The sequence below is a fragment of the Eurosta solidaginis genome, chromosome 2 (assembly GCF_040869045.1).
Source record: "Eurosta solidaginis isolate ZX-2024a chromosome 2, ASM4086904v1, whole genome shotgun sequence".
Taxonomy (NCBI): Eukaryota; Metazoa; Arthropoda; class Insecta; order Diptera; family Tephritidae; genus Eurosta; species Eurosta solidaginis.
The window spans coordinates 133032219-133047834 of NC_090320.1; the positions used below are offsets into that span (position 1 = coordinate 133032219).

Consider the following 15616-nt stretch of genomic DNA (forward strand, 5'->3'; position numbering starts at 1 on the left):
TTTTCCCTATTGTTATCACAAAATAAATATAGTTTAATTTAGCATAAAACGTGTTAATTATTTGGCGCGAGTCTCCACTCTCATGCCATGGGGCAGGCATTCCTTACGTAAATACTGACCATAACCCCTCTGTTATTTACGCTGGCCAGATAAACGAGGAAATTTTATTTAGATTGCCTCTACTCACGTGCACACATACGGAATCGGAGGCGGATTAGCAGCTTTTCTGTAGATTTTTGAATGCTAATACTATTATTGTTAAAACTTAAAGTCTTATATTTTTCACAGTTTCGCCCGTTGATGGCAATAAAAATGTGTATGCGAGGTGCCACTCTCCCTTTTCCAATTTCACTTACACCTCCCCGTTGTTACAAAAAATATGTTTTGCATCTAACGGAAAATGTCATTACCCAAGCATTATTAGCTTCAAAGATATATGATTTTTCATATGTTCGTCAATATATCAGAAGCCACGGCTCCTATATATCGAAATTGACCGCTGGACACTGAGGGATTTTCCTAGAGATTTGAGCATGTTGCAAATAAATCGGCGAAGCGGTGCTTACAAAAAACAGTTGAATCATTGGCGTGTATCGTATTGTATATAGATGATACTATTTAAAATTAAAAAGGAAACGTCTGATCTTAAACAAGCATATTCCTCTTTGGATTGCAGAAAAAATACCAATCCATTGGTACCAATTTTATTTATATAGCTTTAACGGTTCGTTTGGGATTTCAGAATGCTTTTAGTTGTTACTAAAAAAAATATTTGGAGTAATTAACCTGATATTATTCGAGTGAAAAATTTATGTATTTTGGTTGTAGTTTTTATTGTATACGTATGGAAAGCTGATTGTTTACAAGTGACGATTAGATAAAATGACGTGAATTCATTGTTTGCGCCTTAAGACATGTTTGTTCACGTTTGACTCGCAGTGTTTATGCCTACGGGCCAAAACATAAATATTTGCGGCAGCCCTAGGAATATAAAAGTTTTCGGCAGCTTTAGTATGCATTCTGTTAACCTTATGTTAACAGCAACTGTTTGACTACTTTTGTCAAAGAGTTAACTACAATAATCGTTCGATTTTACCGTTTCGCAAGTCACTTCTTTTGCGATCATCCAAGGAACGGCAGTCTCCAGCCATCACGATTTCCGTAAGTTGAAATAAAATTATATACTTATTAATATACACATATATACATATACATATACACACAAACACATTACAATTTCATACTGTAATTAATCAAATAATTTGTATATTTAATTAATTAAATAAAATATTTTTTATAACGTGAATGCTAATTCTCAATTTTCGATCTTTTCATTTATTTCGGCGGACGAGCCCAAGGTCTCCTGCTCCCTCGAACATGGTCCATCAGAGCCGTTAAATGAGAAACAAATTTATTTTCCAGTGACCAAACATTTTCAACTTTGTAAGGATATAATTTCATCCAACTTTAATCGGTGGTCCAGCATTAAATTTCGTGATCCAACAGAATATCAAAAATTATTGGCGGTCTAGCGTACCAAAATCATTTATTGGAAAAATCCAGCAAATAATATTGCAAGCAGCCATCCAGCGATTTTCAACATAAATCTGCAGGTTTATTATTAAAAAGGTACGTGTAGTGAAAATATTTCAGTGCACTTAAATTTATTTGTAACTTTAAAAAAAAATATAATAATAAAAGTTAATTTCAATTTAAATTTAAAATTACATTTAAAAGGTTGTTTAGGCAGGATGCCTAACTTCTCCGCATCTGATTGCGATCCCCCCCATGCAACTCTGCAAATCGATACTCGAATTAATTTATAACCACCCACACCATCACCCTCATGCATGTGCATGTATGTACATGCACGTGTATGTGTGCTTTTTGTCAGCACTCATGCATATGCATGTCGGGGTTGATGTGTGGGTGCCTTTCCCCTCCAAAACGGAGGATTTTGCGGGTCAACGGTTGTAGCTTGCTATACAACCGGCCTCTTGGATTCTAACAGCCAACGCGTACACATCTGCCGCCAGCGATCTCTGCCGTTTTTTCTACAATACAGTCAGGTAATATTGTAACCAAGTTATTTTACTTCTACCCAATAAAACAGATTATTATAACGAGAAATTCTCGTCTTCATTTTTCTTCTTTCTTCCAAAAACCCAACCCGTTCATTGAGATCGACCCGGTGCGCCCACCTCCCTCCAGGATTAGACGCACCCCGGCCGAACATTTGGTCCTATCTCACCAGGAATTGGAAACAGCACCCTTAACAATACAGTCCACAACATAATTAGCCCGAAAATTTATACGGAAAAATATTTGCCCACCAACAGCTATACAAAACCAAAACTAAAAGGTTATATTCGATATCAAAACGTGAAAAAAACACTGAGCAAGCGACAGCCAGCTTAAGCCATCAGCAACACCACAAGTCATCTTGCCACATCATCACCAGAACAGCAAACAGCCACAACGTAAGCGCAATATTTCTTGCCACAATTCGTTTTTTTTGGTTATAAACTATACAAAAAACCGTGTAAAAATATATATTGTGAGTGCCATACACGTAGTAATCGTATTTAACCGCGAAAAGTGTGAATAATTTATTAGTGTCGAAAAGATAATTAAGTGCAAACGCGGGACATTAACGTTGTCTTAGATCCCTTGTGACTATCTGGTCTGTCCCCCACCAGCGGTAAGGCTCTCCAGACACAGCACAAGGAAGAGGTGCACATAACCTCACTTTCACAAAAAATTCACGCCATTCGATTGCGGCAAATTTCACTTTCTTTTGCGTCACTATTATTTTAACTAATTTCTCTAATCAATCTTTGTTACACAGTTTTGTTCTTTATTGCATAAGATTTATTTCACGATTTCACACTTTTCGTCGAGTTTATATCAACGCGCGCACTTATTTTATAATAAAATTAAACGTTTGGCGAGGGGCCCCCTTTACCTCACACAGTACACATTGGTGTTGCTCACCCCTACTCCCTGTTTTACAGCACAAATACTCTGCAAAGTCAGACAAAATAAACAAATTAGGAGCAATAACTAAAATTTTGCGTAATATAATAATTGTTGGTTGGGTGATTCGAACAGGTTTATACAAATTTACATTCCTCACTCAATTTGTCCACAAATTTTTCAACCATGAACATGGATTCCTACATTAGATTGGCCGATCGAATAATCGAATTCGAGGCCGATTTTAATGATATCAATGCGGCTCTGCACACTGTACACACTCTTGCAATACAGCAAAAAGAGTTGCAAGCCAAGTGGGAAAAATCAGAGAACGCCCTAGAGGAGTTGCTTGGCTCTGACACGCTCGACGCAAAGAAAATTGCAGCGGTCAAGATCAAGCATAAAGCGGAATATGCCGTATTCTTGCGATGCATGTCGAACATGGCTGAACTTCAAGCCAAATTGAAGGAGAAAAAAGATAGGGCAGTCAAACCTGAGGGAGAACGCGCGCGCGAACACAGTATCCGCCTGCCAGCTTGCGATACTGAGGTATTCAAGGGCGACTACCTATCTTGGCCAACGTTTCGTGACCTGTTCACGGCCATCTACAAAAACAACAGTCGCCTAAGCCCGGTAGAAAAGTTGTTCCACCTTAACCAAAAAACCCAAGGTGAGGCAAAGGACATTGTCAAGAAATGTCCTTTGACAAATGAAGGCTTCGAAACAGCCTGGAAAAACCTATGTGAGAGATACGAGCATAAGCGGATTCTCGTGAACTCACAACTACAAATTTTATTTAATCTAAAAAAGATAGATAGCGAGTGCGGCAGCTCAATCAAAACCTTACAGCGCGACATAAATAATTGTTTAGCATCCTTAAAAACACATCAGATTGACGTTTCAAATTGGGATGCGATTATTACTTAATTATGTTCGACAAAATTACCTGAGAATACGTTGGCTCTATGGGAGCAGAGCATCGACCACAAAACGGACATATCCAAGTGGGAGGAAATGGACAAATTCTTGTCAAATCGTTTCCAGACACTTGAAACCGTGTCTGGTTTTACAGGGAATGCTACTTCTAAGTGCAAAAGTCTAACACGTCCGCACCAGTTGACGGAAAACCCTACAAAAAGACTTGGTGCTTTTCAAACCAAAGTAACCAAGCAAACAACAAAATCAATGTGTAAAATGTGCAAATCTACGGAGCACAGATTACGCAACTGTTCACGTTTTTGCGATTTAAACCCGGTAGAAAGGATTAAATTCGTCAAATCCACAAATGGCTGCCTGAATTGTTTATCCCCAGGACACACAGTGACAAGGTGCACCAGTTCATACACTGTTCCAAATGCCACTCTCGTCACCGCACGCTCCTACATGCGGACACACTTCAGCAACCGGCGGTGCGCAACCCGTTCAAAGATGCGGATAATATCCCATCAACTTCGGTACAGGCACGGAAAAGACAGGAATCGGGACAACCACCTTCTTCTACGAACCAGAATGTCAAATCCTGCCATGCCAATTCCAGCACAGGTGTGCTATTAGCAACTGATCGCGTACACATTCACCATAATGGTACCGACTTCTCCGCGCGGGCATTAATTGATTCTGGGTCTGAATGTTCCTTTATAACTGAAAGACTGAAACGCAGAATCAATTTGCCAGCGAGGAAAATGCATGCCATATTTCAGGCATCACAAATGCGGTGTCAGCTCAGGTGAAAGAAGCATCCAACATCGAATTACGTTCACCAGTGGATCCCTGCTTCAGCCTGACTACACCCGTACTAGTTCTAGCGAAACTCACTGGGAATCTTCCATCCTGCCATATCAACGCAATAACTATGCATGCATTCCCAGACTTGGTTTGGCAGACAAGATGTTCTACGTCAACGAAGACGTGGACCTCATACTTGGCGGAGATATATATCCCCAAATTATAATGAGCGGTATAAAGAGGAATGTGCTAAACACAGTCTTAGCCCAAGAGACAGTGTTCGGTTGGATACTAACCGGTCGTATCGAATCACCGAATCCAACGAAGAGCATTATGTCTTTTTACAACGAGGTTGCGTTAGACAACCAACTCAAAGCGTTCTGGGAGGTAGAAAATGTATCAAAAAATAAAATATTAAATGAAGAGGAAAGGTACTGCGAACAATTATTTAAGGAAATAACGAAACGTGATGAAGATGGAAGATACACCGTATCACTACCATTCAGGCAGGATTACCCTGATAACATTAATTTGGGACCGTTCCTGAAACGCGCATGCTCTCAATTCTTCCGGAATGAGGGGCGACTAATAAAAAACCCAGATTTAGGTAAAGAGTATGTTCGAGTGTTGTCAGAATATGATACGCTCGGACATATGAGAAAATTACAAAAGAATATCTCATCCGACGATTCGGATCATTACTTCCTGCCCCACCACGCCGTTGTAAAAGCAGAAAGTACAACCACCAAGGTACGCGTAGTATTTAATGCCTCGAGCCCTACGGCCAACGGTAATAGCCTAAACGATATTCTCCTCCCAGGCCCAGTTCTACAAGCCGATCTACCCATCCTTATCTTACGTTGGAGACTATACCGTTTCGTCTTCAATAGCGACATCGAAAAGATGTATCGACAAATTTGGGTGAACGAAAATCACACAAAATTTCAACGTATAGTGCATCGCACGTCCCCGAATGACCCTATTCGTCTTTATGAATTAAAGACGGTTACCTTCGGAGTGAATTGCGCTCCATATCTCGCGATAAGAACGCTCCTACAACTGGCAGACGACGTGTCAAATTCACACCCTACAGCGGCTAACATACTACGAGAATACATGTATGTAGATGACGTGTTAGCGGGTGGACATACGATCACATCGACTATTAAAGCCAGAGATGAAATTCGTCAAGTCCTACACTCAGCGGGCTTTCCACTTCGCAAATGGACATCCAATTCAGAAGACATTCTAAGGGACATCCCCAAAGCAGACCTGCTCAATGAAAACTTTCTGGCATTCGAAGATACCAGTTCAGTTAAAGCGTTAGGCATTCGATGGAATGCCCTCTCCGACTTATTTTATTTTAAAGCAGGGCCGCTGGACAACCCGGCAAACATTACGAAGAGAGCGATACTATCAGCAATCGCCAAACTTTTCGATCCCTTGGGATGGCTGGCACCAATGGTCATTGTGGCAATAATACTCATGCAGAGTATTTGGTTGGAAGGCACCGCTTGGGACGAACCAGTATCTACCAGTACGCTGGAACGATGGAAAACCTTCACCGACCAATACCATGCAATCGATAAGATCCGGATACCTAGATGGGTCAACTTTTCACCAGGAACCGACATCGATATCCATGGATTTTGTGACGCATCCGAAAAGGCTTATGCAGCAGCCGTTTACATGCGCGTAAAAACGGATAATGACATCTGAACAAACCTGCTTCTAGCCAAAACCCGAGTAGCCCCAGTGAAAACTCTTTCTCTTCCACGATTGGAACTTTGCGGAGCCGTGCTGTTAGCGGAAATCACCGAATCAATTTTCAGGAACCTCAAGTTGGGACCAGTGAAAGTGCACCTCTGGACGGATTCAACAATCGTCCTCGCATGGATAAGGAAATCTCCGTGTTCCTGGTCCACTTTCGTCGCACATCGGATCACCAAGATCATCGACATGGTCGGAAATAAGGACTGGGTGCATGTAAACTCAGGATCTAACCCAGCAGATTTAGATAGCAGAGGATTACCTGCGTCTGAATTGGTCAACAATTCGTTGTGGTGGCAGGGACCTTCTTGGCTGCAAGAAGACACTTCCCAATGGCCAGCACAAGAAAGTGACTACATCACCTCCGTAGAGGAAAAGAGGGCGAAGACTTGCGCAACAACAACAGTAAATACTACCGATGTTCTCCAACGCTTTTCAGACCTACCTAGGGCTTTACGGGTGCTCTCATACGTTATGAGGTTCTAGCAAAGAAGTCAAGTCACCTTTAATCTCTCCTGATGAGATCAAATCAGTAACCCAACTCTTAATTAAAATCTATCAGAAACAACACTATAGTTCCGAATATAGTGATCTTAAGGCCGGAAAACCAATTGCAGGGAAAAGTGCAATACTCTCACTTAATCCCTATCTAGGCCAACATGGCATCATTCGGGTAGGAGGGCGACTCGGGGCGTCAAAGGACTTGGCTTTTACTGAACGCCACCCAATCCTCCTCCCATACAACTGCCGGTTATCCCGTCTGACAGTCCTAATGTTTCATCAACAAAGTCTGCATGGGGAAAACCAACTCATGTTACGACTGATACGCACCCACTATTGGATACCTAACATCAAAACCATGATTAGGGCAAAACAATTCACAATTGCAAAGTTTGCACTGTACACCGAAAGCGTCTCAGACCCAACTTATGGGTATTCTCCCTCGCGAACGCAAGACATTCAGCCGTGCATTCACGAATACTGGAGTCGACTTCGCCGGACCCTTCGACATTAAAAGTTACCGCGGCAGAGGGTGTCGACTATCCAAAGGCTATGTTTGCCTTTTCGTGTGTTTTTCCACATGAGCACTTCATCTGGAGGCCACTACTGACCTCAGCACACCATCATTTCTTGCGGCTTTTGCCCGTTTTATATCTAGACGCGGATGTCCCAAAAACGTCTACTCCGACAACGGTACAAACTTTGTCGGAGCTTCACGATCCCTACGATCGGAATTTAAAACTTTCATTTCACAAGCCCGAGACAATGCTGTCTCGAAGTACAGCCACCAGTCACTCACTTGGCACTTCATCCCTGCGGGCGCTCCCCACATGGGAGGGCTGTGGGAGGCTGGAGTGAAAAGCTTCAAAAGCCACTTCAAAAAGATAGCCTCACCACACAAATTCACATTCGAGGAATTCCATACACTCTTGTGCCGCATCGAGGCATGCCTGAACTCGCGGCCGCTCAGCCCGGCATCCAATGACCCAACGGACCTTGAGCCGCTTAAAAAAAAAAAAAAAATGTAAGGCGCGATAACCTCCGAAGAGACCTAAGGCCGAGCTTCTCTTCCAATTTGCGTCGTGCTCCTCTTGATTTTTCCCTACAAATTGGCCGGACGGGACCTACATGTTTTATGCCGACTCCGAACGGCATCTGCAAGGCAGATGAGTTTTCACTGAGAGCTTTTCATGGCAGAAATACAATCGGAGCGCTTGCCAGACACTGCCGAGTGGCGACCCCGCTTAGAAAAATTTTCTTCTAATTGAAAAATCTTATTTCTAAAATTTTGATGTTGCTTTGCCCGGGAGTTGAACCCAGGGCATACGGTTTGATAGGCGGAGCACGCTACCATCACACCACGGTGGCCGCCTTGAGCCTCTTACCCCAGGTCATTTCATCACTGGCAGCCATCTACTGGCTCCGCCAGAGCCGGATGCTAGTGAGAGCCCTGCCTCGATGATCAATCGGTGGCAGAAACTCAATGCCTTCCATCACGCTTTCTGCAAGCGATGGAAAACCGAATATCTATCCGAACTTCAAAAACGAGTGAAGTGGAGGCATCCCAGTCAGAATATAAAAGTGGGAGATCTCGCTGTCCTCAAAGAGGACAACTTATCTCCCAACGAATTGAGGTTAGGTCGAGTTGCCTACGTACACCCCGGCGAAGATGACCGAGTACGCGTAGTCGACCTCAAAACCGAGAAGGGTCAAGTCAGACGACCTTTGGTCAAAATGATCCTTCTTCCACCGGAAGATACGGATTGCGAGAAGGCGACGAGCTCCTAACAATCCTTCCGTCCTCCATATCCCTACTTAAAAAAAAAACCAACCCAAATTCACTCTCTCACCTCGAACGAGGACACAAGAAACAACCCCAACTCACTCGTTATCCCGGAACGAGGACACCAGAAAAGCCTACCGCAGAAGGGCGAACCGATCTGCCACAGAATCTAAGGGCTTTCAGCCTTTTATATTTTTCAATTTCCAAAAGTCAACCTACATTCACTCGCTCCTCCGAGCGAGGACACCAGAACCCTAAAGCAGATCCCCCATCTGCCACAAAACCCCTATTTTTTACAGAATAACCTTTTGGGCAATACCAAAAAGTGGAGAAATGGAGTTAGTTTTCAGCAAACAGTAAAACTAAGCAAAACTTACGTGACTCACCAACGGCGTAGAGTTACTCATTTTGCATGTGATGCCCTGTATATGGCCGCCAAACATAAAGGCAACAAAGCGTAATAGGCCCGGATGATTTGCGTATTTCACATTTTAGGATACCTGCGAGAAAAGGAGAAAGTAAATTACGCATAGGTTAGAGGGGAAAAATATTGGTATAGTTAAACCTCAGTAACAGCTGCTTTTCGCTTCTCTAATTGTCGTATTTCCCATCCGTACTGCCGGGGTCCAGGAAGCAGAATAGAATATGTGTTTGTATACGGCGTGGTGTGCAATTATCTAGAAATGCTTAGCAGCGCTTTTGTGCAAAGGTTCCTCACATCGAATCTAGCCAATTTGTGGAGTCTAATGCACAATCCGTTTGTTGGCTTCCATCTTTGTTGGGTTGTTCTTTCTTGTGGTTGTTTTTTTTGAGCGCCACCAATCAATCCATGTTGAAGCTGCTCTTTCTGTAAAATATCGCTTGGGGCCGACTGTTTTTTTTTTGTTTTGCTGTAAATGCTTTTTTATTTTAATTCAAGCTAGTTTTACATTGTCATTGAAGCATATAAACATTTCGAGAACATAAAACCATCGTAAACTGAAACATGATCTTTATAGGCGTCATTAGTATGTATGCCTTCGATAGCCCATAATTGATTATTCATAGAAATGCAACCACTCGTCCAACGTCCAGCATTAAAAGAACAAATCTTAGTCCATTCAAGTCTTTGTTCATCGTAACGTGGTCCGCTTCACTAGTACCTCCGACAATAAGTATACGCTCATTGAGCACAAGAGCACCAGGCTATTCATGACCTTCATTCATACATGCACCCTGAGCCCAGGAGTTGGTCAGAGGATCATAGCATTCAACAGATTTTAATACGGCATCATTATATCCGTCTATTACATAAATTTTCCCGTTTAGAGCTACTACGCTAGAAGAACGACGTGGTGTATCCATACTTCGCATTAACTTCCAACCATTCGAAACTGAGCACTTTTCCACTAATTGCTGTTACCCTCTCCTCAAATTGCATAGATTTTTTCATGCCATACCACAACATCGGGTGAACTTCGTGACCTATTTATTGCAGGCAATTGTTTAAATGTTGTACTTCTGAGACTCCAGCTGCTAACTTCGTATCTCCTTTTTCGAGTCCCGCCAATGAAAGTTAAATTCTCATAAAAATTGGTCTGAATTTCATAAAATCATTTTGTGTTTCGATATGAATCCATTTATGCCATACATCTGCAGCTTTGTTATATTGAAAAATGGCTCCAGGCTCATAGCCTTCAGCCTCAAGATAAAATGCCATCAATGATTCTTCCTGCACTTCGCGTAGCTTTGGATAGTTAATTTGAGATTAGAACGATCTATTGGACAAGTGATACAGGATATGGCGTCCCGTGCCAAACTACTACAACCCGGTAACGACTGAAGTTAATCACAATAAAGTCCGTCTCAAATTGTGTTAGCCGAAGAGGCTATCAACTCGGGTAAAGTGTTGTTTTCGCACAAAATCATCATGCTCGTACCAACGCTTTATGGCAGCAAAGACATCTTTCTCCGATTCCATGGTTAAATCATTATTTTCTAAGAGCTGGAGTAGTTTGTTGGGAGTTCTGCATTTTGCATTATGTTCATGAAGTCTTAATTTATATTCGAAAATTTTCTAATCTAACAGCTCACAATGAGCTTCACTTTGTAAGACGTATGCTCGCTGCAAAGTGTATATGGATATATGTTCTATAATGAAATGAGCACAACCTTCCACGGCAGACTCCAATTGTAACTTCATAGCTGTTTTTAAAATTTTGTCCACACTGTCGATGGTTATGAGTGGTGTTTCGGTATAGCAAAAATGATTAAGCGTTCAAATGTAACATTATCGATTTCGCCGATTTCAATTTGAGGACATATTCCTTTGTCAAGTCTGGAATAACTCTTTAAAATAAGGCCTTGCCGACGACAGAATCAACCGGGGAGCTGGGACTAAAGCATTTGGGCTCGATAACTTAATCGTTACATCCATAAAAATGGCCATAGGTTTGAAAAATAAAATTTTCCGTGTAGCACTTAGCTGCATCGCTATTGGCCTCAACTGTTTATGCATGTGCAACAACTCCCATAGCCGTTGGAAATTAGTTTGAGTACCTCGATTTACTGATTAAAGCTTAAAGTTCTTTTAAAAGCACAATCAATTAGTGTTTTTAAAAAAAAACCCAATCAACATTTTTTATGACGGCTTCCTAAATGAGCAAAGGTACTACCATTGAAATGTCTACATCATAAGATTCATCTTCTGTAGGGGTAGTGCCTAAATTTGAAACTTCAGTTTGCCTCAGGTTACCAGGCCCAGTTCTGATATTTGAAACGGATGCGTTGTTAATACTGCCAACCCATTTTAAATTTTGGATCATGTCCAAACAGCATTTTGATTTGCGGATATTTTTTCCATTATTAATTTCCGACATGAAGAGTGGGACTCTTCAGTGTATACCCATTCGAAATCTGTTCTTGTTGTTTTTTGACCCATTCTTGATAAGAATGCTCGCACCACTCCCATACAGCAAACAAAAAAAAAAATTTTTCCGACTCTGGGTGAAAAAAAATGAGTCTCTACTCAACACTTCCAAATGATTCCTTGGATAACGCTCGAAAAGAATCAGTTCAACATCTGTAGCCGGCTATATTTTTAAAGAAGTACTTATCTGAAATGAAACAGAAGAGAAAAAAATCCATTAATAAATGCACAAATGGGCATCACAAAGGTGTGACAACTGACGGCGCGGCCGACGGCGCAGATGGAGCACCCCTTTTTTAATGCCGGTAACCTAGAAAATAAAAAAAAAGGAACGACACACAAAACCAATAATTCTCCGGATCACGCCAACCGCCTGCATCCATCACTAGGCACCTGAAAATAAAAGGAATATTAATTAATAATCAAAAATAAAAAATTCTTTTATTTATTCAAATGAATAAATATTAAAACTAACTTACCATTTTTCCTCCTCAATTGTCCATGCGCCGTAGTAAAAATAATTGAAAGAACGAGAAAAAAATCATTCGATTTTTTTACCGCTTCTTTCAATTCAATGGAATTTTACATTCTATACACGGGTGTGTATGAATGTTCAGTTGCTTTGTCTTTTGCCGTTGGCATATTTGTAACAAACCTGTGTACATATGTATGTATGTATGCCAAGGGCTCGGCATATCATATTAGTGTTGCATAAAAAGAGGCAACCGGGTACCGAAAACCCGCAAAACACAAAATCGGGATTGGCATTTTTTTAACCCATATGGGCGCCCGGGCAGTCCCAAAACATACTTACGCACAAAAATAAAGGCGAAAACCTCATTTAAAAATAATTGTGGTCTCATTTACAAAAAAAAAAAAAAACAAAAAAAAATTCCTTTTTGATTTTTCTGCCTTCGGTACTGCTTGTTTTTTTTTGGCTGGGGGCAGGACTTGTTGTTTTTCAACAACAAATATCACAAATAGTCATTATAAGGGCTCGAAAAAAAAACAATCCGGGTCCCGAAGTAAAATAATCCCGACACGACAAAGTCCCGAAATGGGAAAAAGTCAACTGTTTCTACCGGCCTAGTGTGCTACTGTCCCAGTGACCTAGTTTTTTTTTTTCAAGGGCAAGCAAATACTTATATGTATATATATACTCGCACACCACAAATTAACCATACCAGCTGTCAGCTGACCAATAAATACACTACAGGGTTGCATGGTCCATTTGGCATAATGGTACGTGCAGATTGAACGCGTCGCGGAGAACGCATCGTCAATCTGCAAATTTATGTCAGGTGAACGTAAATAACGCATCTCTGCTTGGTAAAAAGTGTATTTAAAAATACGCTTCGCATATGCACTTAATTTATCTAGCCTAACATACGTTTGTAATAAAACACCTCCGCTTCACCCAACCAACCTTATGGCCGCTGGCCCGGTACATCCATAAAAATGCCACAGTTGCCTTGAGAGCGATACGACAAGTTAGACGCTGGAACGGAGACCTCGGCCTCTTCGTCGAACCCATAAAAACCTCAAAACCGTCGAGTTTGGAACGGAGACCTCTGCCTCTTCGTCCAACCAAAAAAAAAAAAACTGCAAGTCTGGAACGGAGACCTCGGCCTCTCCATCCGGAACAACAAAAAAAAACAAAGAATAACAAAAATGGTGCCATTCTGGAACGGAGACCTCGGCCTCTTCGTCCAGCCTTACTGGCCATCGACTATACATATATTACGTTCTGAATTTCTAGATTTAAGAATTACGTATAACTCAATGGCAAGAAATATTCACTTACATCTGTTCATAACCGTTAACTTTTCATCCTAGCTTAGGTGGCATGCTGAGCAAGTCGGGAAGGATTCCCGGCCACCCGCGAAGCTGGCGAACTCTCATTTAGATTAAGTTAGTGTGTAAGTATTATATTCATTTTTCTCGTTTCAGCGGAGGTCATTGGCGGAAAACGATGTTGCGTATCGCAAGGGGGGCCGGCATGTTTAGGCAGGATGCCTAACTTCTCCGCATCTGATTGCGATCCCCCCCATGCAACTCTGCAAATCGATACTCGAATTAATTTATAACCACCCACACCATCACCCTCATGCATGTGCATGTATGTACATGCACGTGTATGTGTGCTTTTTGTCAGCACTGATGCATATGCATGTCGGGGTTGATGTGTGGGTGCCTTTCCCCTCCAAAACGGAGGATTTTGCGGGTCAACGGTTGTAGCTTGCTATACAACCGGCCTCTTGGATTCTAACAGCCAACGCGTACACATCTTCCGCCAGCGATCTCTGCCGTTTTTTCTACAATACAGTCAGGTAATATTGTAACCAGTTTATTTTACTTCTACCCAATAAAACAGATTATTATAACGAGAAATTCTCATCTTCATTTTTCTTCTTTATTCCAAAAACCCAACCCGTTCATTGAGATCGACCCGGTGCGCCCACCTACCTCCAGGATTAGACGCACCCCGGCCGAACAAAGGTGATAGTGGTCGTGTAAATTAATTAAAGGGATAAGGGTTGATTTCTTTTTGTTCGTGACACACGCACATTCAAATGCTTGCTTTACTTTCAATTTTCAAGTGCCCGCAAAGGCCGTAATTTGATGTTAATTTTGAACAATTTTCCAAAATAAGATTAAAAGTTAATATTTTCAAAGGTTTAAAGTTTTTCTCAGTTTTGCATTTCACTATATTCACATAACCTCACTTTTTTAACACTTGGCCCGCGCATGTATACGAGTTTTTAAAGTAAAGCTTTTATCACCATTCACTTTCATTTTTGTGAAGAATATCACCCTAAAAATTTAATTATTTTACAATATCACTGACTTGTGTTTAAATTATTTACAAATTGGCTGGCGAGCAATATATTCAATTACAATTATACATACATATATGTGCATTTAGTACGGGCGGTCATATGTTTATACAAACATACGTTTTTGCATTACTACAGGGTGTCCGGTTGTGTTAGCTATTGTGAAATTCTGTGCGTTTAAAATCTATCTTGTACAAAAAAAAAACCTTTTGCTATCGATTATTTCCCCATACTCTGGTAAGAAATATTCCACACAGCCTAGGGTTGTACAAGGAAAATTTCATTTATATATATATAGACCTCGTACATCAAAGCTCTTTGCTATCGGTTATTTCCCCCTACCCTGGTAAGGAATATCCGACACAGCTTAGGGTTGTACAGGAAAAATAAAATCTGGTTTCTAGAACCAACAAATTCCTAGCACAGCAGTACAAAACTATCACGAAACCATCGACCCATTATCAAATTTTAAAATAAATACGTTTTTTCTTAGTTTTAAGTAACAATAAAGTATTTTTCTGGCTGGAAATATTTTTTTTTTGCGTGACATCTGTGGTGGCAGTTAGTAAACCCGTCAAATACATATGTATTTCACAACCTTTGCTTCATTTCATTTCATTGTAAGCTTTTCATTCGGTTTTTTTTTTTTGTAACAAAATGGAAAACTTTACCAGACCTACTGATTCAGTAGTAGATTTCGACAAAAATTTAATGAAATTCCTGCAAAAAATCATACATTCCATGCGCTGAAAATTCAGCAAGCCGATTTTAAGGCAATGTATGAAAAAGTGAAAGAAGCATTTGATGGATTGTTGGCAGATGAAACCATTGACCAAAAAGCGGTTTCTTCAATTCGCAAAAAGCATAAAATGTGCTATGCAACTTATATTAGAACTATGTCAAAAATACATAGTTTTTGCGAATCGCTTGAAGAGGAAGCGAAAAACAAGGGGAAAATTCTTTTCAATTTAGATTCAATGGAGTCAAAGTGCGGGACTTCTATTAAAAAATTGCAGAGGGATATCAACAATTGTATATCCGCCCTTAAATGTCACAAAATTGACATTACTAACTGGGATGCAATTATCACCTACTTATGTTCAACAAAATTACCTG

The 15616-nt window shown here is 40.9% G+C and overlaps 1 protein-coding gene across 16 annotated transcripts in view; it reads left to right on the forward strand.

The window, feature by feature from the left end:
* The window catches only part of LOC137240233 (protein abrupt-like), a 935093-nt gene that overhangs the window by 357313 nt on the left and 562164 nt on the right, over positions 1–15616 (forward strand). The window contains exon 1 of one of the 16 annotated variants that reach the window (XM_067766240.1): positions 2308–2480. The exons of the other annotated variants lie outside the window; for them this stretch is intronic. The gene's annotated coding sequence lies outside the window, so the exon portion shown is untranslated. Of the gene's footprint in view, positions 1–2307; positions 2481–15616 lie in introns of those variants that run through there. 16 annotated transcript variants of the gene reach the window in all.